We start from the raw sequence: 24,550 nt of genomic DNA on the forward strand, positions 1-24,550 counted from the left end.
CGTTAATTCCAAAATTCAAGGGTATTTATTCACAACGCATTTCGGCTTACTGCAAAGCCTTGTTCACGTGAATAGCAGTGCAAACGAACATGACTGATAAAGCATTAGGCAGTTGACATAAAAAATGGACATTCAAAGTAAAAAGATGCATCAACTAATGACGAGCAGCAGACATCTTTGAATGTTGTGTTGCCTCTAAGTTATACAAGTAAAATACAATGCATAGCAGTAATTGTACAAATTAAATATCGCATTAGTCATTGTTTTGCAGTGAAAAAACTCATGATCTACATAAAAATCTGAGTAATCATTGATGCCAACACAAAATGAATAAGGAAAAAATAAAAATATAAACTCCTAATAAGGCAATTGTTTGTCGTTGTGACAAATGTATGGTTACAACAGACTGCTGCCAACAATGTCTCAGTAATATAACTAAAATAAATTAAATTCAGCCGAACAGAAATACAGTCAGTTGAGGGCAAGCGGCGGACATCTTTGAATGTCGTGTTGCCCCTAAGTTGTATAAGTAAAATACTATGCACAGCAGAAATGGTATAGGTGAAATACCGCATTTGTAAAAATAAGCAGCAAAAAGACTCGGGACCTGTATACAAAAATACAAAATATACAAAATCTGAGTAAAAGTTAGTTCCTGCAGAATGCGAGTAAATACGAATGGTAAATATGCTCATGATAAAGCGTACATCTGCCACTCTGAAAATATGTGGTCACGTGACGGCTGCCAAAAAATGACTCATTGAAATGACGCATTATGAACTAAGCAAGAAAGAAGGAAAAGCATGTGACTGATCCCAAAATATATATCATAAAGCCTGGTTGTAATCATGTGCAAAATCCAGTCTCATTTAAACATTCAGCAAGAACATTACCACTGGATTTTGCTCCACAATACTCTCCAGTTAATGAGCAGGTGCGTTCACCAGAAGAGTCAGTAGATTATTTTACAGGGGATGGAGATGGGAGGAACGATGACCAACAGTCAATACCGCCACAGAATGACTGGGATATTATTGATACAGATCCACCAGACAATACTGATCCTGATATTCATCCATCTAAACCCTCTCCACCAGATGATCCACTACATATCATGACATTATCAGTAGAGAAGGTAATTTCCATGCGGTACCATTACCTACTAAAGAAATAGAGGATGATTTTTTGTTTGAGACTCAACACAACAGTCTATACAATATCTCCCTATGTTAGAAAGAATGCTCAGGCATTCCGCTGATAGATTCAATAGCCCTATCACATCTTGAATTATCACTCCTATTGTTGATAAAAAAAGTATAGGTCTTCTCCAGCAGACCCTATTTACAGTAGGAGTCAACTTACACCAGACTCATTGGTTGTAGCTACTGCTCGCAAAAGAGCAAACCCTTAGGCGACGGGTGACGCTCCACCTCCATACAAAGAAAGCAAACGTATAGACGCGGCAGAAAAAAGAGTGGCAGCTAAATCATCTAATTATTAGAGGATTGCTAATTCAATAGGCCTATTATCAGTATATGATCAGGCACACTGGGACGAAATGGAAGAAATTTTACAATGTCTCCCAGAGGAACATAAAAAAGGGCATACCTAATTGCATCAAACGGTAAACTTATTTAGAATACAAATATAAGATGTGCCCTTGATGCTGCTGATACTGCAGCTAGAGGACTAACCACTTGCCTTATATTATGAAGACATGCCTGGTTAAGAGTATTTGGTTTTAAACCAGAAGTACAACAACATTTAGCAGGACTTCCATTTGATGGAGAGCATCTTTTGGATTCCAGGTAGACTCTCTCTTAGAAAAGATTCAAAAGCAACAAATATCACAAATGTTTACAGCACACACAAACAACAATACATTTACTTCATCAATAGGTTTTACAATAAATGAAGTAAAGTCACACATACTTGGGAGATATACTGAATTGTCAAACAGGAGTTGTCTACCCAAATGCAGCTAAGGTACAAACATTCAACATCCTTGTGCCACTGTTTCATCCTCAAAATCAGTTATCAGTTAGCACAGTTATGCGCCTACTGGGAACAATGGCATCACTTAACGCCATAGTACTTCATGCCAGAATTAATATGTGCCCTCTACAACAATGCTTAATGCAACAATAGTCTCAAGTGAAGGGTCAATTAAACGATCTAGTGTTGATTATCCATCAAGTTTGCCAATCTTTGAAAAGGTGCAACACCAAAAATCGGATGGCCGTTAATAGACCCAATTCTATAAATAACCATATTAACAGACGCATCAATGACTGGATGGGGAGAGGACTTACAGCAAATGACTGTACATCTGCATTGGGCACACAGTCAAACCCTACTACATATCAATCACCTAGAGCTGCTAGCTGTTCATCTAGTGATAAAAGCATTCCGTTCCTCACCTAATATGCAAAAGAGTCTTAATCAAAACATACAACATGACTACCATGTACTATCTGCAAAAATGGGGGGACAAGATCTCTATAGTTGTGTCTCCTAGCACAAAACATCTGGAAATTTGCTCTACATCACAGCATTCAGTTATGTGCACAATACATTCCAGGAGTAGACAGTGATTTGGCGGATCTCCTTAGCAGGACACACCAGCAAGTACACAAATGGGAACCCAACATACAGGTCCTACCCCCAGTCTTCCAACAGGGGGGACAACCAGACATAGACCTATTTGCAACACCAGAGCATGCAAAATGCCAAAACTTCGCCTCCAGATTCCAACATCTACAACCCAAAGGCAATGCCCTATGTATCAGTTGATCTGGGAGATTTGCTTATGCATTTCCACCTCTCCCCCTGCTTCCATTTGTAATTATGTGGTATACAACGTTACTGGAGTTATCAGTAGTCCCACATCAACTGCTACCCAACAGACAAGACCTACTCACTCCAGGTAACAGTAAGACATCCAAATCCCAGATCACACAATCTTGCAATTTGGCCCCTTGGTCTTAGAATTTGGATGTCTAAACCTACCACAAGAATGTATGGAGATTTTTAAAGAAGGGCCCACAACAACGGCATGCTATGCAGCTAATTGGAAGAGATTTGTTCATTACTATCATTCTCAATCTGTTGATCCACTCAATTTTTCACCTCAAAACATTTTGTTACCCGCTTTATTTACAAAAAGCAGGATTAGCTTTTACTTCTATAAAAAATAAATCTTATAGCTATAGCTGCATACCTTCAATATAGAGAGCAGAACTCTATATTCAGAATTCCTATAATTAAAACTTTTTAGCAAGGCCTTAAGAGTTATTCCACCTAGGGCTCTACCTACTCCAGCATGGAACCATAATATTTTGCTTACAAAGTTATTGGGCCCACCATTGGAAACTTATTTTCTTTTCCCAAAGCAATTACTTCACTCAGAAGAGTAGGAGAAATTCAAACACTAACTTTAGAGTCAACTTTCTTCGCAAATACATAAAGACAAAGTAGTTCTAATAACTAATCCTAAATTTCTACGTAAAGTAGTATCACAATTTCATGAGTCAAACTATTGAATTGCCTGTATTTTTCCTCAATCTGACTCAGTGGCAGAAAGAGTCTTACACACTTTAGATGTGAAAAGAGCACTAATGCACTTTATAGATAGAACAAAATCATTAAGGAAGACTATTTGTGGTGTTCTCTAAACCACATAATGGTAAAGCAATTTCCAAATCAGGTATAGCACGCTGGATAGCAAAATGTATCCAAGCCTGCTATGCTTAAGCTAAAATAACTCTTCCTATCCCACCAAAAGCCCAATCTGCACGCAAAAAGGGGATTCTATGGCATTTTTAGGGAATATTCCAATAGCTGACATATGTAAAGCAGCTATATGGACAACACCATATACATTTAGAAAACATTACTGTGTAGATGTTATGGCATGACAGCGAGCTAATAGTGGTCATGCAGTAGTACGTACATTATTTCAAACAATTGCACTTGGCACAAGTTAGTCAATACTTCCAAAAAGAACTGCTTTGTATATTATGCTAAACATGTTTATCTACAGCCACACATGCCACCAAACGGTGAGTGGTACCCTGTAAGTATCTGTTTGTGGCATGTAGTGCTGTAGATTTACATGCGCCCAACATCCTCCCCGGTGACTTGTGTCTATTACACTTGGATACATTACTTATTACATTATTACATTACATTATACAGCATACTTTGTAAATGTGTGTACAAAAAGGTGTATGCATTTCTTTCTGTTCATAATACAGGGCACATGGGTATTCACTAGTATATTTGAGGGGCTCTATAACACTTATATACATAAGACATGTCTGCCTGTGCATCTGAATGAGAGCACAGCTGAGAAGATTCGACCACCGATAGGAGAAGCTACCTGTTTTTTAGGCTACCATCTTCAGATGCATTACACATGTGAGAATACATGTACAAGTAGACATATACCTCAGTCAAGAGAGAACGCAGACCTTCAAACTTGACACACTGCACTTCCCATTTGAATACAGGAAGAGGCGAGAGAAGTCTAGAAGGAAGCAAGATAAGTGTAGAAAAAAACAAGGGAGGTAAAGAAAGAGTATGAAATTTGCAGAGAGGCAGGAGAAGTGCAGAAAGAAGCAAGAGAAGTGCAGAAAGAGGCAAGAGAAGTGTGAAAGAGGCAAGAGAGGTACAGAAAGGGTCAAGAAAGGTGTAGAATGAACCAACAGAGGTGAAGAAAGAGACAAGAGGGTGCATAAAGAGGCAATAGAAGTACAGAAAGAAGCAATAGGTGCAGAAAGGTGCACGAGATGTACAGCAAGGTGCAAGAGGGGTGCAGAAAGAGGAAAGAAGGGTGCAGAAAGAGGCAAGAGAAGTGTAAAAGAGGCAAAAGAAGTACAGAAAGAGGTAAGAGAGGTATAGAAAGAACCAACAGAGATGCAGAAAGAGGCAAGATGGTGCATAAAGAGGCAAGAGAAGTACAGAATGAAGCAACTGTACAGAAAGGTGCAAGAGGGGTGCAGAAAGAGGCAAGAGAGGTACAGAAAAAAGCAACAGGGGTACAGAAAGAAGCAAGGGGGTACAGAAAGAAGCAAGAGAACTGCAGAAAGAAGCAACAGGAGTGCAGAAAGAAGCAACAGAGGTGGAGAAAAAGGCAAGAGAAGTGCAGCAAGAGGCAAGAGAGGTGAAGAGAAAAGGAAGAGGGGTGCAGAAAGAAACAAGACAGGTACAGAAAGAAGCATGAGAAGTGCAGAAAGAAGCAACAGGGGTACAAAAAGAGGGAAGAGACGTGCAGAAAGAACAGACTGATTGCCAGGAGGCAAGAGAACTGCAGAAAGAGGTACAGGGGGGCCGACAGAGGCAAGAGAGGTGGAGAAAGAGGGAAGGGGTGCATAAATTTGCAATAGAGGTACAGAAAGAAGCAATGACAGTCCAGAAAGAACCAAGAGAGGTGCAGAAAGAGGCAAGGGAGTTGCAGAAAGAGGGGTGCAGAAAGATGCAAGAGAGGTGCAGAAAGAGGCAAGAGGGGTGCAGAAAGTGGCACGAGAGGTGCAGAAAGAGGGAAGACCAATGCAGGAAGAGGCAACAGGGGTGCAGAAAGAAGCAAATGCAGTGTGGAAAGAGGGAAGAGAAGTGCAGAAAGAGGCAAGAGAGGTGCAGAAAGAGTCAAGAGAGGTACAGAAAGAAGTAAGAGTGGTACAGAAAGAAGCAACAGAGATGCAGAAGGAGACAAGAGAACTGCAGAAATAGCTAAGAGTTGCAGAAACAGGCAAAGGGGTGCAGACAGAGGCAAGAGATGTGCAGAAAGTGGGAAGAGGGGTACAGAACGAGGCGATAGGGATGCAGAAAGAAGCAACAGAGGTCTGGAACGGCAAGAGGGGTGCAGAAAGAGGCAAGAGAAGTACAGAAAGAGGCAAGAGAAGTGCAGAAAGAAGTAACATAGAGGCAAGAGAGTCGCAGAAACAGGCAGGAGCAGTGCACAAAGTGGGAACAGAGGTGTAGAAAGGAGCAATAGAGGTGCAGAAAGAGGCAAGAGATGTGCCGAAAGAGGAGAGTGAGGTACAGAAACAGGAAAGAGGAGTGAAAAAAGAAGCAACAAAGGTACAGAAGGAGGCAAGAGTAATATAGAAAGAGTCAAGAGAGTAGTAGAAACAGGCATGAGAGGTTCAAAAGAGAAAAGAGGGGTGCAGAAAGAGGCAAGAGGGGTGGAGAAACAATGAAGAGAGCTGCAGAAAAAGCAAAAGAAGTGAGAAAAACATCAGAGGTGCAGAAAGAGACAAGAGGGGTGCAGAAAGAGTGCAGAGGTGTGGGGAAAAAAGCAACAAAAATATAGAAAGACGCAAGAGAGATGTAGGAAGAGGCATGTGAGGTGCAGAAAGAGGCAAGAGGTACAGAAAGAGGGAAGAGAGGTGCAGTAATAGGCAAGAGGGGTGCAGAAAGAGGCAAGAGAGGTGCGGAAACAAGCAAGAGAAGTGCAGAAAGAACCAACACAGGTGCAGAAAGAGGAAAGGGAGGTGCAGAAAGAGGAAAGTGAAGTGCATAAAGAAGCAGCAGAAGTGCAAAAGAAGGCAAGAGATCTGTATAAAGAGACAAGAGAGTTACAGAAACAGGCAAGAGAGGTGCAGAAATATGGACCAGGGATGCAGAAAGGTGCAAGAGAGGTGCAGAAACAGACAAGAGAGGTGCAGGAAAAAAGGGAACAGGGATGCAGGCAGAGGCAATAGAGGTGCAGAAAGAAGCAAGAGTATTTCAGAAAGAAGCAAAAGAGGTACAGAAAGAGGCAAGAGGGGTACAGAAAGAGGCAAGAGAACTGCAGAAAAAGGCAAGAGGTAGAGAAAGAGGCAAGAGAGGTGCACAAAGAGGGAAGAGGGGTGCACAAAGAGGAAAGGTTACAGAAAAAAGCAACAGAGGTGCAGAAAGAGGCAAGAGGGGAACAGAAAGAGGCAAGAGAAGTACAGAAAGAAGCAGAAGAGGTGCAGAAAGAGGCAACAGAGGTGCAGAAAGAGGCAAGAGAGGTGCAGAAAGAGGGGTGCAGAATGATGCAAAAGGGGTACAGAAATTTGCAAGAGAGGTGCAGAAGGAACCAACAGAGGTGTAGAAAGAGGCAAGAGGGGTGCAGAAAGAGGCAAGAGAAGTGCAGAAAGAAGCAAAAGAGGTGCAGAAAGAGGCGAGAGAACTGCAGAAAAAGGCAGGAGAGGTACAGAAAGAGGCAAGAGAGGTGCACAAAGAGGGAATAAGTGTGCAGAAAAAGGAAAGAGGGGTGCAGAAAGGAGCAAGAAAGGTGCAGAAAGAAGCAACAGAGGTGAAGAAAGGCAAGAGGGGTGCAGAAAGAGGCAAGAGAGGTACAGAAACAGGCAAGCGGAGTGCATGAAGAAGCAACAGAAGCACAAAAGGAGGCAAGAGAAATATAGAAAGAGGAAAGAGAGGTGCAGAAACAGGCAAGAGAGGTGCAGAAAGAGGAAAGAGGGGTGTAGAAAGAGGCAAGAGGGGTGCAGAAACAAGGAGGAGAGCTGCAGAAAAAAGCAAGACAAGTGAAAAAAAGAAGAAAAGCAAGAGAAGTGCCGAAAGAAGCGATAGAGGCGCAAAAAGAGGCAAAGGGGGTGCAGAAAGAAACAAGAGAGGTGCAGAAAGTAGCAAGGAAAGTGCAAAAAGAAGCAAGCGAGGTGCATAAAGAGGCAAGAGATGTGCAAAAAGAGGCTAGAGGTGCAGAAAGAGGCATGAGAAGTGAAGAAAGAAGCAACAGGTGCAGAAAAAGGCAAGAGGTGAAGAAGAAAAAACAAGAGAGGTGTAGAAAGAAGCAAGAGAGGTACAGAAAGAAGAGAGGTGCAGAAAGCGAAAGATGTGCAGAAAGAGGCAAGAGAAGTGCAGAAAAAGGAAGAAAGGTGCAGAAAGAAGCATGAGTGGTTTTCTCACCATTATTACCAATTTAACACCCACATTTAGCAATAAGTAACAGGTGACCATTCCAGGTTTGCAAAGAGCCTGCCACCAGGCTGTAACACTTGTTGCTGCATTTTTGGTAATGTTTGAGCCGTTTCAGCTAGAAACCAGTTTTTTTTTTCAAATCTGCAGATTATGCAGCAGATGCTAGATTATGTGTCAAATGTATAATTTTGCAAAAATCTGTGCAGCCGATCAGTCACATAATTCCAGTGGCCCTGCTCAAACCTCTGACTAGGCCCAGAAGTGCTCCTTAGTGGTTCCTTCTTTTTTTGTCTCATTGAGTTTATAGTTTATTTTTATGGAAATGAGGAAGAGTAAACCTGAGGTTAGCACTCCACAACACAGACTACCATACCACATAATTACTCTCCATAACACACATTTCCACTCTACATAATTCCTATACACTAAATACCACATACTTTTTATCCACATAATTTCACTGCATAATATATCACATAATTCCACTACACACAACGTACATCCACTTCACTTTTACAATGCCAATAGCTCTAACTCTCGCAAATGCAAGACCTATTATATTCCAAACTCTTCTTTAACTAGGAGTCGCATTTGCAGAGTGGTGGAGAAAGGGGGCTGGGCCTCTAACCAGTACCCGGGAATTCTGCTGCGTAGGACTTAAAGGAGGAACCAGGAAGGCTTCTTGGCCCTCTAAAGTCCCTCAGGAGTAAAGTGGACTTCATACCCCAACCAGTAGTGTGCCAGGAGGCATGTTTGCAGAGTGGTGGAGAAAGGGGGCGTGGCCTCCAAAAACCTCTTAGCAATCCCACTTTATGGGACTTACTGGAGGTAACAGGAGGGGTAGCCATCCTATTACCTACAGTAAGTCCCACAAAGCAGGATTGTTAAGTTCTCATAGCAGGCCACACCCCCTTTGCCCACCACTCTGCAAACGTGCTCCCTGGTGCACTCTTGGATGGAGATTGAAGTCGCATTCGCTACTGGAGGTCCTTAGGGGCCAACTAGCCTACCTGTTACCTCCAGTAAGCCCCACACAGTGGGATTGATGAGAGGTTGACAAGGCCATGCCCCCCTTCTCCACCACTATGCAAGCGCACTTCCTGGCACGCTCTTGGTTGGGGATGAAGTCCCCTTGCCTCTTGAGGGTCCCTGGGGTCCAACTAGCCCTCCTGTTACTTCCAGTAAGCCCCGCACAGCTCAGCTTGATTGCTGAGAGTGGTCAGAGGTCATGCCCCTTTTTTCACCACTCTGCAAATGTGCCTCCTGGTGCACTGCTGCTTGGGGGATGAAGTCCACTTCAGTCCTAAAGTCCTCAGGACACAAGGGGACCTCCTTGCCCTACCAGCAGTGCGCCAAGAGGCACGTTTGCAGAATGTTGTAGAAAGGGGTGTGGCCTCGGACCACCTCTCAGCAATCCCACTGTGTGGGACTTACTGGAGGTATCTGGTGGAATAGTTGGCTCCTAAGGACCCTTAGGGTTGAAGGGGACTTAATCTCCCAAACCAGAACGTGCCAGGAGTCGCGTTTGCAGAGTGGTACAGGGAGGTGGTGGGGCCTCAGGCAAGTTGCTGGTTTCTTTTTTTTATTTTAGGAAGGGGGGCTGTGTGGCCCCCTTCTCTTAATCCTTTTGGGCCCCAGGGACTCCATCCCCGGGGCATGAGCCATTTAAAAAAAAAATTTGAAAAGGGAGAGGGGCGTGTGGCCCCCCTCCTGAGTCTGATTGCTGCCCCGGGGAACCCATTCCCTGCCCTACCTTTTTTCTTAATTTGAAGGGGGACCGTGTGGCCCCCCTCCTGAGACCACTTTTGGCCCAAGGAACCCCATCCCCTGGGGCCCAGTCTTATCTTTTTTTTAAATAAAAATAAAAAAGGGAGAGGGGCACGTCGCCCCTCTTCCAAGGCTGATTGCAGCCCCAGGGACCCCATCCCCCGGGGTCTGGTAAAAATCTTTTTATAGAAGTGGGGCCACATGCCCCCCTTCCCTGGGCCACTTTTGACTCTTGGGATCCCATCCCCCGGGACCTGCCCTGCCTTTTTTTTCCTATGGAGGGGGGCCCCCCTCCTGAGGCCATTTTTGGCCTCGGGGACCCCATCCCCCGGGGTTTGGGCTCACATTAGGGACCACAGGGGAACCCGAATGGTCCCTGCCAGCTCTCGGCCTCCTGTCGGAGCCGGCATTGCTTTTGGGCAAAGGGAGGTGATGACATGCAGCTCCCTTTGCCCAATAGCAATACTAATTCGCTTCATGGAAGTGTGGGCTGCTCTCACTTCCCTGATGCGAAGCAGATGTTTGCTATGACAGGGCGGGAGCAGTGCTCCCGCCCTGCCAATGCAAACTGCAATGTCCTGAGATGGGCACCCCAGGACATTACTGGAGCCAGCCATGGGGTTGGCGGTCCCCAGGGCCATGAAAGGCTCCCAGCAGGTTTAAAGCCCCGGGGAGGTGGTGGTGGTCCCCGGGGCCGAGGGGCCGCAACAGACCCCGTATTTGCATAATCAATGCCCCGGGGAGGTGGCAGTCCCTGGGGCAAGGTGGGGGCATGAGAGCCCTCCCCCACACCTTTTATTTTTTTTTTAAATCCCTGGGGTGGTAGTGGTCCCTGGGGCTGCAGGGGGCATGAGGCTCCCCCCGCTTTTAAATATTGAAGCCCCAGGGAGGTGGCAGTCCCCATGGCAGTGTGGGAGGGCAGGATCTCCCCCCGCACTTTATAAAAAAATTAAAAAGCCCCCTGGATGTGGCAGTCCCTGGGGCTGTGTGGGGCAGGAGGCCCCCCACATTTAAATATGAAAGACCCGGGGAGGTGGCAATCCATGGACCAGCGTGGGGGGGCAGGAGACCCCCCATGCATTTTATTTAAAGAAAGCCCAGGGGAGGTGGTGGTCCCCGGGGCTGCAGGAGGGGCCATGTGCCCCCGCATTTAAGAGTATAGACCTGGGGAGGTGGAGCCCCCTGGGCAGTGGAGGCCCTGCAGCCCCTGCTACATAAATAGCCAGTTCGTCCTACTACTAGGCTCATGATTTGGTGTGTGTTGACTTGAGCAGGGATTTCTCTCCCGATAACTAGCCCGTGACACCTCTAGGCTCATGATTTGGTGTGTGTTGGCCTGAGGGGTGCTCTCTAATCTGATAGCCATCCCCTGATGCCCATGGCACATGATTTGGTGTGTAATCTAAGCGGAGCTGTATATCCTGGTAGTCGGCACCAGACACCAAGGGCTCATGATTTGTGTTTTACTCTGAGCGGTGTGCTGTGCTGTGTCCTTGTAGTCAGCACCTGACGCCAGGGCGCTTGACTTGGGTTTGTGTTCGTGTGATAGCCAGTACCTGATGTCCCCGGGCACATGACTTGGGTATGTGTTCGCGTGATAGCCGGCACCCGATCAGGGTCGGACAGGCCCATGGCACTCTCAGGCAGTGCCCAAGGGGCTGGTCTGGCAGGTCAGTTGTGGGTCAGTTTCCAGTTGTTTGTGGACTTTTTATGGACTTGCGGCCGGTTTTAACTGATTATTTTCCCGATATTATCACAAGCATTGCCCACAGCAAGCTCAGATCCCTGCAGACTCGGATACCTTACAAAGAGGCCACACAGCGTCTTTATAAGTTCAAAGCTGCCCAGATATGCAGATGTGGCCCCCAATATTATCCGTCTGGTTCACTAACTGAGGCCCCGACTATTTTTTGCCCCAGAGCGCGTGTCAAACCGTGATTTCGTCTGAGCGGCGCCGTGTATCCTGGTAGCCAGGGGCACATGATCTGACATGTGTTTTTCTGCCTGGCGTGGTCCTTCGTGATAGCCAGCGCCTAATGCCCCCCACAGCTGTGATTTTGCATGTTGGTTCGAGCGGTGCTGGCTATCCTGTCAACCAGCACCTAATGCCCCCGGGCACGTGATGTGAGTGTGTGTTCGCATGATAGCACCTGGTGTCCTATGGCATGTGATGTGGGTGTGCCCTCGCATGATAGCACCTGTTGTCCTATGGCACGTGATCTGTGTGTGCACTCTCATGATAGCATCTGATGCCCTATGGCATGTGATCTGGGTGTGTGCTCCCATGATAGCACCTAATGCCCCCGGGCACGTGATCTGGGCATGTGTTTGCATGATAGCACCTGGTGTCCTATGGCACTTGATCTGGGTGGGTGTTTGCATGATAGCACCTGATGTCCTATGGCACGTGATCTGGGTGTGTGCTCACATGATAGCACCTGGTGGCTCAGGGCATAAGCTCTGGGTATGTGTTCGCCTGAGCGGTGCTGCTTGTGTCATCATAGTCGGCACCTAATGCCCCGTGCACCCGTTTTGGGTGTATGTTCGCGTTATAGTACCCGAGGTTGAGGGTACACGACTTATGTGTGTGTGTTTGTGTGTGATCGCATGATAGCCAACACCCAATGCCCCAGAGCTCATGATCTGGGTATGTGTTCACATGATAGACAAAACCGATGTCCCAGGCACATACATGGCCCCGTCTGTGTGTGTGTTTGCGTGATGGTACCTGGCGTCCAGGGCACATGATCTGTGTGTGAGTGACTGTGTGTGTTCGCATGATAGGCAGCACCTAATTCCCTGGTGCGGTGTTTACATCGCCCCCTCCTCTTGTTGCGCCATCGCTCTCAAGTGTGCAATGCTCGATCTGAGCTATCGTTACACCCATCTCCTCCCGAAGCTGAGGGTGGGACAGCAGGGTGCCGGAGCCGTGAGTGCGCTCTTGTGATCTCACACTCGGTGATCTGGGTAGAGGCCCCTGGAGAGCACTCCGGTGATCTCACACTCGGTGAGCTGGACAGAGACCCCTGGAATGCACTCCTTTGATCTCACACTCGGTGAGCTTCTGTCAATAAGAAGATGTATTTTTCTGGTATGGGGATACAAGCCACCAGAGCGCTCTATTAATATATATATATACACACACACACACAAGCAATGATTAATTGTTAATTATTATTATATATGGTTTGCTTTCGGCATAACACATAAACATGGTTTAAAATTAGCCTCAGAAATGTACTAACAAAGCAACAGTTAATAACATTTAAAGTGGAGTTATGGTTTCGATTTAAACCAAAATTACTGACATTTTCGTGTTATGGACTGTAATCCATAATACAAACAGACATGTAAACTATAACTTGTATATTCAATAGCCTTTGTTTTTTTCAGTGAATTTGTTTTTTTTCATCATACACCACTTCTAACAACGTCCAGCCCTTAAATTGCCATGGCAGCCAACCTCTGCTGTGCATGGCCTTTGGCTAGGCGCAGTGTGGGATGGCCCTTTTAATTATTTTTTGTATCTTTTAGGGTTTGTGGAGCATGCCGTCCGGTTTACTAAACTTCATTGACTCATGAACCCATGTTGGACCTTTAGTGATGTCTGCAGACCTAGTTCTGGATCTGTGGACTCTGCAAAAGGCCTAGCACAGGACCAAGCTGTGGGTGAATCCAGCCTAAGGGTCTTTTAAGCCTTTGACAAAATAGCTGTTTTTGTTTTTAATTTTAACCTAAGGGGGTCCCTTTAGTGATTCCCAACTGAGCCAAGGGGTGAGAGGATGTTTTCCTTCCCCTCCTTAGGAATCTTTTTAAAAAAAATATTTTTTTTTTGTTTGCACTTGGAGATCAATCGCCTGAGTCCTGTAATGAGGTAAGCCCAGCAATCAGAAAGCTAATTTCTTGTAAACTGCTGAAAGGATTTACAACAATCAAAGCAAAAACATTTTCTTGAGTAAAATTCTACTTTCATGCCAAGTATGATGTAATTGTATTCAGCATTTTATGTGTTTCGGAGAGCAAAAGAATTTGGAAAATAAAAACGGGAAATGTTATTTTTTTCTTCGGCCCAAACCTGATGGAACTCGCCACGCTGAAGATCAATCAGAAGTTTTTCATTGGAAAGTCTGACCACACAAGTGTTTTTTGTTTATAGATATATACATATATTTCATTTTTGAATAACTTTATTGCTCAAAATGCAGCAGCATGTGCATTACGCAGTTGTCATATGAAATTGATTTATTGTTTTTTTAATATCTCTATCACTGTTTGACAAACCTTCCCCCAAAAAATTACATCCGCTTCAGCTCCTACCTGGAAAGTTTTGGGCTGATCTGGACAGCGGGGGTGAGAAGAAGGGGCTCCCAAGACTAATTTTCCCCTGTATTTGCCTTAAGGATTTTTGAAAAGCGCTGTATCTAATATGCATGACTGGAATTTCACAATATTTGGCAGAAAGCTCGATCTTTACCCAGAAAGCAATGCTTTTTGTGATTTGGTGTACATCTGTTCAGTAGTGTAGGAATGAAGGTTAAAATTGCATACATATAGCCACAGATAGTCATGTTCTGAGAAACAATGTTATAGACAAACTGAAAGCTGATCAAATCAATGGAGAAGATCGACCCATGACCCCGTGCCCAGGTACTCATAGAAGCAACATAGGCAGCAGCCCACCTGAACTAAAGGTGGTTGTCCTTAATACATGCTCCCTACAGAAGCACCACCTAGAAGTTTTATCACTCCTCCATGATCGTGACATAGACATTCTGGCGCTCACAGAAACATTTCTAAGTGACACCTCAGTTCCAGACATTATTGCCGCCCTCCCAGGTGATTTTGACGCCTTGTGGCACAATAGACAAGAAGAAACAAGAGGAGGGGGTGTAGCCATTCTCTTTAACAAGCGATTAACAGTTGCAAAGATAATGGCAGAGAACATAGGAAACGCAGACTTACTGGCGGTCAAACTATCACTGAAATCCTCTTGCCTCCTACTCATGGTAGCCTATCGTCCCCCACGATTTATTTATTTATTTAGAAGGTTTTATATAGCGCTAGCTCCACCCGAGGGTATCAGAGCGCTTTACATCAGCAATGGAAGTACATTATAAAAACCAATCATGGCAGTTGAACGAAACGGTTTATACAGGCGGTCAAACAGAAATAAAAATACAGGAAGAAATTTAGGAAACATAGTGAGTAAAAGTACATATGGGATGAGGTAGAGAAGCAAGTTGCAGGGACCAGAATGTTATAGTAAAATAGTAAGTTGAACAGTACGCCAAGGAGGACTCATAAGACATAATAGGAAGCGGGTGGTAAAGTGAGGAGGAGGGGGAGAGGGAGGCGACAAGAGAAGGGGGGTGGGTGAATGATTGGGGAAGGCGGAGTAGCCTAAGGAGGGAGGATGAGAGGTAGTCAGAAAGGAGATCAGGAATTTAGTTTCCCTAAACTTTAGTGCGAAAATGAATTTTAAGGTCTTTTTTTAATCTGGAATAGGAGGGGTTGCATCGAAGGTCTTTGGGGAGGGCATTCCAAATGGTTGGGGCCTTGCCAGAGAAGGAGCGGGACTTCGAGGCAGTTTTTTGAGTAGGGGCGTATGAGAAGAAGAGTGTTGGTGCTTCTCAGTGTTCGGGCACAGCCAGCTTTTTTAAGTTTAGTTGTGAGGTAGGATGGGGTCTTCTGGTAAAGGGCTTTGTGAGTAATACAGGCAATTTTATAGGAGGATCTGCCTTCGATGGGGAGCCACTTGAGGGACTTGAGGGCAGGGGAGATGTGGTCAAAATGTTTACAGTTTGTTGTTAGTCTGGCGGTGAGGTTGAGAACGGATCTGATGGGGGCCAGGTGGATATTGGGGGTGCCAGAGAGAAGGGCATTACCATAGTCGATTTTGGATAGAACCAGAGACTGGATAATTAATTTGAAGTCTTCAGCTGGGATAAAAGGTTTGATTTTTTTGAGGTGCCGGAGAGTGAAGAGTGCACTTTTTGCTGAGTTCTTAACATGGGAATTTAGTGTGAGTTTATTGTTTAAGGTGATGCCGAGTGATTTAACCGAATCGGTGAGGGAGAGAGAGCAGTTTAGCGCGTTAAGGTCGGCGATCCATGATTGAATGGGGAGAGGGTTGTTTTTAGGAGAGAAGAGGATGATCTCAGTTTTGTTAGGGTTGAGTTTCAGAGGATTGTTGTGGAACCAGGTTTGGATCTTGGATAAGGCTGTGTTAAGGTACAGGATATCAGCATGGGATTTTATTTTATAGTACAATTGGGTGTTGTCAGCGTATAGATGGTAGTTGATTCTTTCTTGTTTGAGTATCCGGGTAAGGGGTTCGATAAATAGGTTAAAAAGAGCGGGAGAGGGGGAGGAGCCTAGCGCGCAACCAAGATGGCCGCGTAGGCTTGTGGCTCCCGAGGGCCTCCGCAACCTCCCACGTCTATCCTGTCATAATCCTGATTTTTTCGACGGGCTTTTGTCTATGATCTTATGCTAAGGTGCCACTCGTTTTCCAAATCGAAATTGGACTCCGGGAACCTGGTTTTTTGGCGACCTGAAGTTTGCGGCCTTCTCCGGCTTTGGTCCCGGACTCGGGTTGGTGAGGTGCCCGGCTGCAAAGTGAACAACAGCGGCATGCCAGGCTGGGCCTGCCCTGGAACTCGTACTTTCACTTTCGGTTTCGAGTTGACCGACCGACACTGTTGAGGAGACATCGGGAGAGCTGCACCGAGTGCGGAGTGCCAAGCCTGGACATCAGCTAGCGGCCCGGATCCCCGGGCCTTCCTCCGGGTGCTGGAGGGTGCTGACCTTGCTGATCGCCAACGATGACGACAAGAGTGGATGGCGACAAGCTAAAACCCAAATCTACCTGGAGGGGAGCCTATTCTCAGGCCAACAATATGGACCGCTATGCTCAGCCAAAGGGATCCCCTAGTGGATCACGTAAATCGCCTGAGCCGCCCAAGGAGGCCTCGGGCGCATCACCCGAATTGACTCTGCTGGATGTCATGGGGGCCATCGAGGAGATGAAGGTGACCGTGAACCAGCAACTGGATACTCTGGCCAACAAGTTGGACTCGGTGCTGATCGATGTCACCTTGGTCAGAGCAGACCTGTCGAAAACCAACGACCGGGTCGACTCGTTGGCCCAAGCGGCGTCGAGCCTAACGGTGGATGTGGCCGCTTTGCAGACGACGGTGCGGAGGTTGCAGCTCGCAAGCGACCTGACCGAGCGTCGCCTCGAGGACTCTGAAGGCAGGGCCAGGCGGAACAACGTCCGCATTATCGGCGTGCCCGAACGATCGGAGGAGTCTGCTGTGGACCTCTTTGTGGAGGATCTAGTGGTGACTCATCTAGCACCCAAAGGGCTGAGCAAATTCTTCGCCGTGGAACGGGCCCACAGGGTTCCAGGGGGTGCGCCTAAGGTGGGTGCCCCCCCGCGGCCGATCATTGCCCGACTTTTTAATTTTCGGGATAGAGACGCTATCCTGCAGGCGTCGAGGATGGCGGGGCCATTACGATTTGAGAACTCTAATGTTAGCTTTTACCCAGACTTTACGCAAGCGGTTCAAAAGCAACGGATGGGTTTCTCGGCCATCAAACGGCGCTTGAGAGACATGGACTTCAAGTATGCGATGCTCTTCCCGGCTAGGCTGCGAGTCAAGCTAGATGGTCGCTCACACTTCTTCGACCGGCCGAGGCGGTGGGAGAGTGGCTGGATGCCCTGCCCAAGAGTCGGGAGCCGGAGGGGCGGATGACGGAGAGCGGAGAAGGTTCGCCGGAGTAGGAATGGAACTGTGATTCTGGCGCTGGACTGCTTTGGTAGCGTTTTGCGCCTGTGGCTGCACCGGACTCCAGTTGTTGACACTTTGCCCCGTGGTGTTTGGAGGTTGCGGGGGGCTTGCTGGGGCCCTTTCCTCCTTCTGGGGTTCCTTTTTTTTTGTCCTTCTTTTAGTGAATTTTATAATGGGGCGACAGGCACACTGCAGGTTGGGGGGGCTGTTTGGGCTCACGCAGGGGTGCAGGGAGGGGGGAGTTTTGTTGGGGTTGATGGGACGGGGTTGGGGATTGTTTGTTTGTTTCACAAGGCGGGATAATATTTCATGCTGTTCTACTATGATTGTGCCACCCGGGAGGGGGATGTTCTGTGCTGGGAGGGATGGGGGGTAGGGGGCTGAAACTTCTTTCCTGGAATGTGAATGGGCTGGGGGACAGGATAAAGCGGGGGGTAGTCCTGCAGTTTCTGAAACGTATTTCGCCAGACATTGTGTTCCTGCAGGAAACACACCTCATAGGGAACTCTTTCCATGCCATGAACAGACGAGGGTATCGCCTTCTGGCCCATTCTGGTTTCACCTCTGGCTCGAGGGGAGTGGGCATTTTGGTCAGGACCTCTCTCCCATTAGTGGTGGATGAGGTGGTCCACGACGACAGAGGGCGCTACGCTGCGCTGGTGGGGAGGTGGGAGGGTAGGTTGATTACGCTGGTCACGGTCTATGTCCCGCCGGGCCTGCAGACGGCCACCTATGCTGATTTGGGACGTCTGCTGCTTGGGCTCCCGGGGGGGGTGGTGGTCCTGGGGGGGGATTTTAACGCTGTTGTTTCCGGAGTTGAGGATCGATACCCCCCTAGGGACCTCCCTCGGGCCCAGGGTTGGCTGGGGGGTTTTCTGGATGCCCTGGGACTGATAGATTGCTGGCGGTTGAAACACCCTGGGCAGGCGCAGTATACCTTCCATTCTGGGGCCCATGGTAGTCTTTCGAGGCTTGACTATATGCTAGTTCCTGCGGCCCAAGCTGGGATGATCGGGGAGGTGAGACACTTGGCACGCGGTATATCAGATCACTCCCCCCTTTTGTTGCACCTAGATATCGCCCTGGGGGCGGAGGGGAGGGTGGCGCCGATCAACCCCTGGTACCTACGAAACCCCACAATTCGTGCAGACTTGGTCAAGTCTCTGGAACATTACTTTAAGGACAACGTGGGGTCGGTGTCTTCCGCCATCTCCCTTTGGGAGGCCTTTAAAACGGTGCTCAGGGGACAGGCCCTGTCTCTCATTTCCTCCACCAAAAAATGCGCTGCGCAGGAGGTTGTTCGGCTAGAATATGAGATTACTGAGTTGGAGAGTGAGTTGGAGCAAGGTGTAACGGATGACAGATTGCATATCTTGGAGCTCAAGCAGGCCGACTACAAGGCGCTGGTTACTGAATCTGCTAGGAGTATGAGCAGGGAGCAACAGGGACGTTTGTAAGATATGGGTGATAAGGCCGGGAAATTGATTGCTTGGTTGGATAAGAAGGAGAGAGCGAGTCGAGTGGTACCGGAGGTTGAGAGGGTGGACGGTGTGCGTGTGACGGACCCCGGTGATATAGTTGATTGCTTTGCGGAGTATTTTCACGGGGTCTACTCTCCAGTCTCGGAACGCTCGGAGGAAGACTCTCGACTGCTGCTTCGAGACGTAGCTCTGCCCTCCTTGTCCGATGAGGATAAAGTAGTGATGGATGCGGCCCTGTCGCCAGATGAGATTGCTTTGGCCATCCGCTCGATTGTATCGGGCAAGGCCATGGGTCCTAACGGACTCCCCATTGAATTATACAAGTTGCGCCCAGATGTTATTGCGCCTTATCTCAGGGACATGTTCCTTGAGGCTAGGGCGGCAGGCTCCCTCCCCTCTGACCAACGTCTCGCTACCATTGTTGTTATCCATAAGGAGGGGAAGCCCCGGGATCGATGTGCTTCTTACAGGCCCATCTCCTTGTTAAACGCGGAACCTAAAATCCTCGCCAAGGTACTGGCCAATCGTCTGATCCGGGTTGTGGGCGACCTGGTTCATCAGGATCAATCCGGCTTTATACCCCATCGCAATACCGCTTTGAACCTGCGGCGGTTGCATGGCGTCCTTGTTCGCGCGCCATTCCTTCGTGAACCGGCCATCTTGGTGTCCTTGGACGCTACCATGGCGTTTGATACCCTGGAATGGCCATACATCTGGGCAGCATTGGCGAAGTTTGGTTTTGGCCCGGGGTTCATCAGTTGGGTGAAATTGCTCTATGACAATCCGCTGGCACAGGTAGTGGTCAACGGACGGGTATCGGCTCCCTTTGTCTTGGGCAGGGGCACCCGACAGGGTTGTCCGCTGTCGCCTCTCCTATTTGCGCTTTGTTTGGAGCCCCTTGCGGAGTGGTTGCGATGGGAACCCTCGATGCGTGGTCTTAGATGGACGCCGGAATACGAGGACCGGGTCTCCCTATACGCGGACGATATACTTTTGTATCTTGCATCGCCGTGCAAATCGCTCATTGTGTTGGTGGACGTTTTGAGCTCCTTTGGTCGCAACTCCGGATTGGTCATCAACTGGGCTAAGTCCTGTGTATACGTTCTTTCCGGGGAGGCCCCCCCCCCTTCCGCGGGGGTGCCCTATCCAGATTGCGACGTCGGGATTCACTTATTTGGGTATTTTTATAACACTGGACCCAGTGGCCCGCTACGAACGGAATCTTCTCCCCCCCCTCCAGCGCCTAAGGGCGGATGTGGCGGGTTGGCGGCGGCTGTCGCTCTCGCCACTTGGCCGGGCAGCGCTGTTCAAAATGATGTCGCTGCCACGCTTTTTGTACGCCCTACAGAACACCATGGACCTGGTGCCGGCCCGTTATTTTCGGGAGGTGGAGTGTCTCCAGCGTCGATTGTTTTGGGATGGGCGGCCGCGGATTGCTCTTGCCAAACTAACCCTGCCATGGTACGATGGGGGGGTCGCCCTCCCGGACATTAAGCGATACTACTGGGCCTCCCAGTTGGCTGCCGTCAATCACGGGATGTATGGCCCCGCTTTGAATCCGGCTTTTGAGATGGACAAATTGCTATTGCCGGGCGGTGACTATAATCGAGCATTATACTCGGGGTCCCTCGATGCGCGGTTGACGGGCCCGACGCGTGTCGCGGTACAGGTGTGGCATGCAGCAAATGCGGCGATGGGGTGGAGGGATCGCTTGACTCGGGCTACACCATTGTATACATCTCAGCGCTTGGGCTATCTGTATACTACGAAAGGCTTTGAGAAGTGGGATACGATTGGTATCAGCACGGTAGGGGATCTCTGGACGAAAGGGAAATTCAAGACGTTCGACATTCTGAAAACTGAATATCAGTTGAATGATAGGGAATACTATCGGTATGCTCAGGTTCATCATGCCCTGTGCTCCGTGTTTCCGGACGCGGCGGCTATTCCGGAGAATTCCCCGTTGGAGGACAGGGTCTTGGACGGCCATGTGCCGGATAGCACCATTTCGCTGATTTACAAGAAGCTTATTAATGATCGGGTGGGTTTGCTGGCCTCATTGCGGGAGACTTGGATTGCCGACGGTTTGGAGCTGGACGACGAGGATTGGGTGTCAGCGGTGGCCTCCCCGAAAGAGGTGGCTATCCCGGCCCGATTGCGGTTCGTCCAGCTTAAAATACTCCACAGAGTGTACGTCACGGGGCCTGGTTTGATGCGTATGGGATATTCGGTGGATGGGTTGTGTAAGCGAGGCTGTGGGCTACTGGGGAGTTTCCTCCATATCCTGTGGGAATGTCCGGAGGTGACTCGGTTTTGGTGCATGCGGTGTTAGAAGAAGTCACGCATGTGGCCTTGTTGCCGGAGGCACGGCGATGTCTGTTGAATGTCTGGGAGCCTACTGATTACAATGCGACGCAGACGCAGTGGGTGACTCTGGGCTATATGGTAGCGAAGCGTGACATTGCACAATTGTGGGGCTCCCAGAGGCCGCCCACGGTCAGCGAGTGGAAAGAACACATGGACTGGTGTATGTTCAGAGAGAAAACGGTGTACGTGGCGAGAGGCAAGCCTGGCAAGTGGAGTAAGGTGTGGGGTCCTTGGAACTCCTATCGCGGGGATATATGTGCCCCGCCTTAGACACGTGAGATAGATGCCGCGCTGTCACCCTAGCCCGCGCGTTCCTGTACGCTCCTGCGACATGCGAGTTTGGTTTCTTCGGCCTTGCCCCCCTCCCCCTCTGTTTACCCGGGTTGGTTTACTCCCTCGACACGATGGGCACATGCTACTGCTTTAAAATTCCTTGCCTTGTGTGTTTGTTGTTTTTCGTTTCTTAAAATATGAAAACCTTTGTTTGTTCATGGACTACAACTGCGGCCGACGGCAAGGATTTACTCTCCAGTGACCCCCTTTTATGGCTTCATCGACGTGAATGTTTCAGCTGTACCTAGGGTCACACTGCATTTTAGCGGCCGGCCTATTGGTTGTAGGCCCATACTTGTATTTCTCTGAAATTGTAATAAAGGTTTTTCAAAAAAAAAAAAAAAAAAAGAGCGGGAGAGAGGATGGATCCTTGAGGGACACCAAGGGAGACAGAGGTTGGGCTAGAGAGGCAGTTTTGAATGTTAATTTGTTGGGTTCTATGTTGGAAGTAGGAGGTGAACCAGTTAAGGACAGTGCCACTGAGGCCGAAGCGATTTTTGAATGTGTTGAGTAGGGTTGGGTGGTAAACTGTGTCAAATGCTGCGGAAAGGTCAAGAAGGATGAGTAGGTAGGTCTCGCCCTTGTCCAGGGCTAGGTGAATATCATCGACTATGTTGAGAAGTGCAGTTTCCGTGCTGCAACCTTTGCAGAAGCCAGATTGAAGAGGGTCGAGCAGGTTGAATGTGTCCATGTGTTTGTCCAGTTGGAGAAGGGCGCATTTTTCCAGGGCTTTGGAGAGGATGGGGAGGTTGGAGATGGGGCGAAGATTATTAGGGTCCTTGGGGTCAGCTTTAGGATTTTTGGGGATAGGAGCGATTTGCCTGAGTTGAAGGGAGATGGGCACACTCCCTGTTGAGAGGGAGGCGTTGATGATTTTGGTCCAGTAGGGGACGATGACATGTTTGAGATCTTGGATGAGTGCGGAAGGGAGGGGGTCTTTGGTGTGGAAGGAAGGTTGATTTTGGCTAAAATGTTGAAGACATTCTGTTCAGAGACAGGGAGGAAATTATGCCATGAGGCGTTATTTTTAAGCGGAAGGGAAATGGGTTCCGGAGGGGTAAGAGAATGGAGGGGGTGTGAGGGAGTCAGGGATGTGTTCAAGGGGAGTGGTGGAAGAGGTGTGGTAATCAGGGGTGGGTGAGGGGTGAGCGCGGGTAGAGTATCGAGGAAAGTCTATTTTTGCGATTTTTTTTCACAGAAAAAGTTGGCAATTTATTTGCATTTGTTAATGGAGGCCACCGGGTTAAGGGGTGCAGGGGCGGTTTGATTTCTAATAATGTTGACCAGTTCTCTAGGTCTGTTTTTGGTGCGAGAGAGTTGTAGACGAAAGAATGACGCTTTCTTGGAAAAGATGTGTTTTTTGTAGGAGGATCTCCCAGTTCTAAGGAGGGCAAGATGGGATGGGGAGGGGTGTTGTCACCACGTTCTTTCTGCCAGTCTCAGCGAGCGCCTTTCTTTATTAAGGTCTAGAATGAACCATGATTTATTGGGGGCTTTTTTGAATGTTTTAATTTTCAGAGGGGCAAGTTGGTCTAACACCTGCGATACAGTTTTGTTGAAATGCTCCGTGAGTTCATTTGCATTTGAAGGGGGGTTGAGACTAATTTGGGATTGGAGGTTATGTTCCAGTGCGCCAGGTGGGATTTGTTTAAAATTTCTGGTTACAATTGTAGCTTTATTGATTTTTATGGGGGCAGGAGGGGCTGGGGGAGATATTGTGAGCAGAATGAGATGGTGGTCAGACCAGTCGATGGGGATGATGTTGGATAGGGATGTAAGATCTGGGTAGATGATGGCGTCTAGAATAGCTCCTTTGGCGTGGGTAGGGGAGAGGCAAAGTTGCTTGAGGTCGCTAATCTCAAGGAGATTATTGATGAGGTAGATTGCCGGGTCATCAGGTTCATTCTAGTGGAGGTTAAGATCTCCTAGGAAGAGATTTTTGGAGCTGGAAAGTAACGATTTAGTTAGGAGGTCGGAGAATTCTTCTGCAAAGGGAAGGGGTTCACCAGGGGGATGATAGATGTGATGCAGTCGTACTGGGGGGGGGGAGCATTTAATTTTAATTACATTTAAAGTATTCGAAGGTTGTGTAGTTAGTGTTATTAATAGGGGTTGTAGTTATTCTTTAAAAATGATTGCTAGGCCAACCCCCTATTTTTTCAGGTCTGTCTCTTCTGATGATAGAGTAGCCAGGGGGGGTCAGAAGGTCGATGATGGGTGTCGAATGGTCTTTGAGCCAGGTTTCCGTGAGGAAGGCGATGTCAGTACCTTCATTAAGAATGGTTTCTGAGATTTCTGTCGCATGTCGGACAGCTGAACGGCAGTTCACAAGCATGTAGGTAAGGGGTTTCGGGTAGGCGATGGAGGGAGTAATTGAATGCTGGTGAGTTGGGGGGATCTGGGGGAGCTAGGAGGCTCAGGGATTCTGCTGGTCCCCAAAATAAAAGGGATTTTGGAGTGAGGGGGGAGATTCTTTAGGTGGGGGTCATTAAGGTAGGTGAGGCAGAGAGCAGAGAGGTCAGGGGCGGAGTAGGTGTTAGAGGTTCGAAGGGGTCTATGAGAGCAGGTGAGGAGTGGCATTGTTAACCCATTATTGTGATTTAAGTGTTTTCGAGGGTTAGCACATGGGGGAGGGGGCCCAGAGGGGCGGGATATGGGTTTGCAGGATTTGAGCCGATTGAAATCTTTTCTGAGACGAGATTATCGTCCAAGTTACGAAGTATCTGGCTGAGGTTGAAAAGGAGGGAAGTGGAGGTGGTAGGAGTGGAGGGGGGGTTAGGGGCAGAGTGGCTAGGAGATGAGGTTGACATCTTGGAATGAGCGGTTCATCAGGAGGGAATAATGTGGGTAGGTCTGTGTTTGAATGAGGAGTGTGGGAGGCCAGGGGAGGGGAGGGTAGTGCGG

The sequence above is a fragment of the Triturus cristatus genome, chromosome 7, assembly GCF_964204655.1.
Source record: "Triturus cristatus chromosome 7, aTriCri1.1, whole genome shotgun sequence".
NCBI classification, from domain to species: Eukaryota; Metazoa; Chordata; class Amphibia; order Caudata; family Salamandridae; genus Triturus; species Triturus cristatus.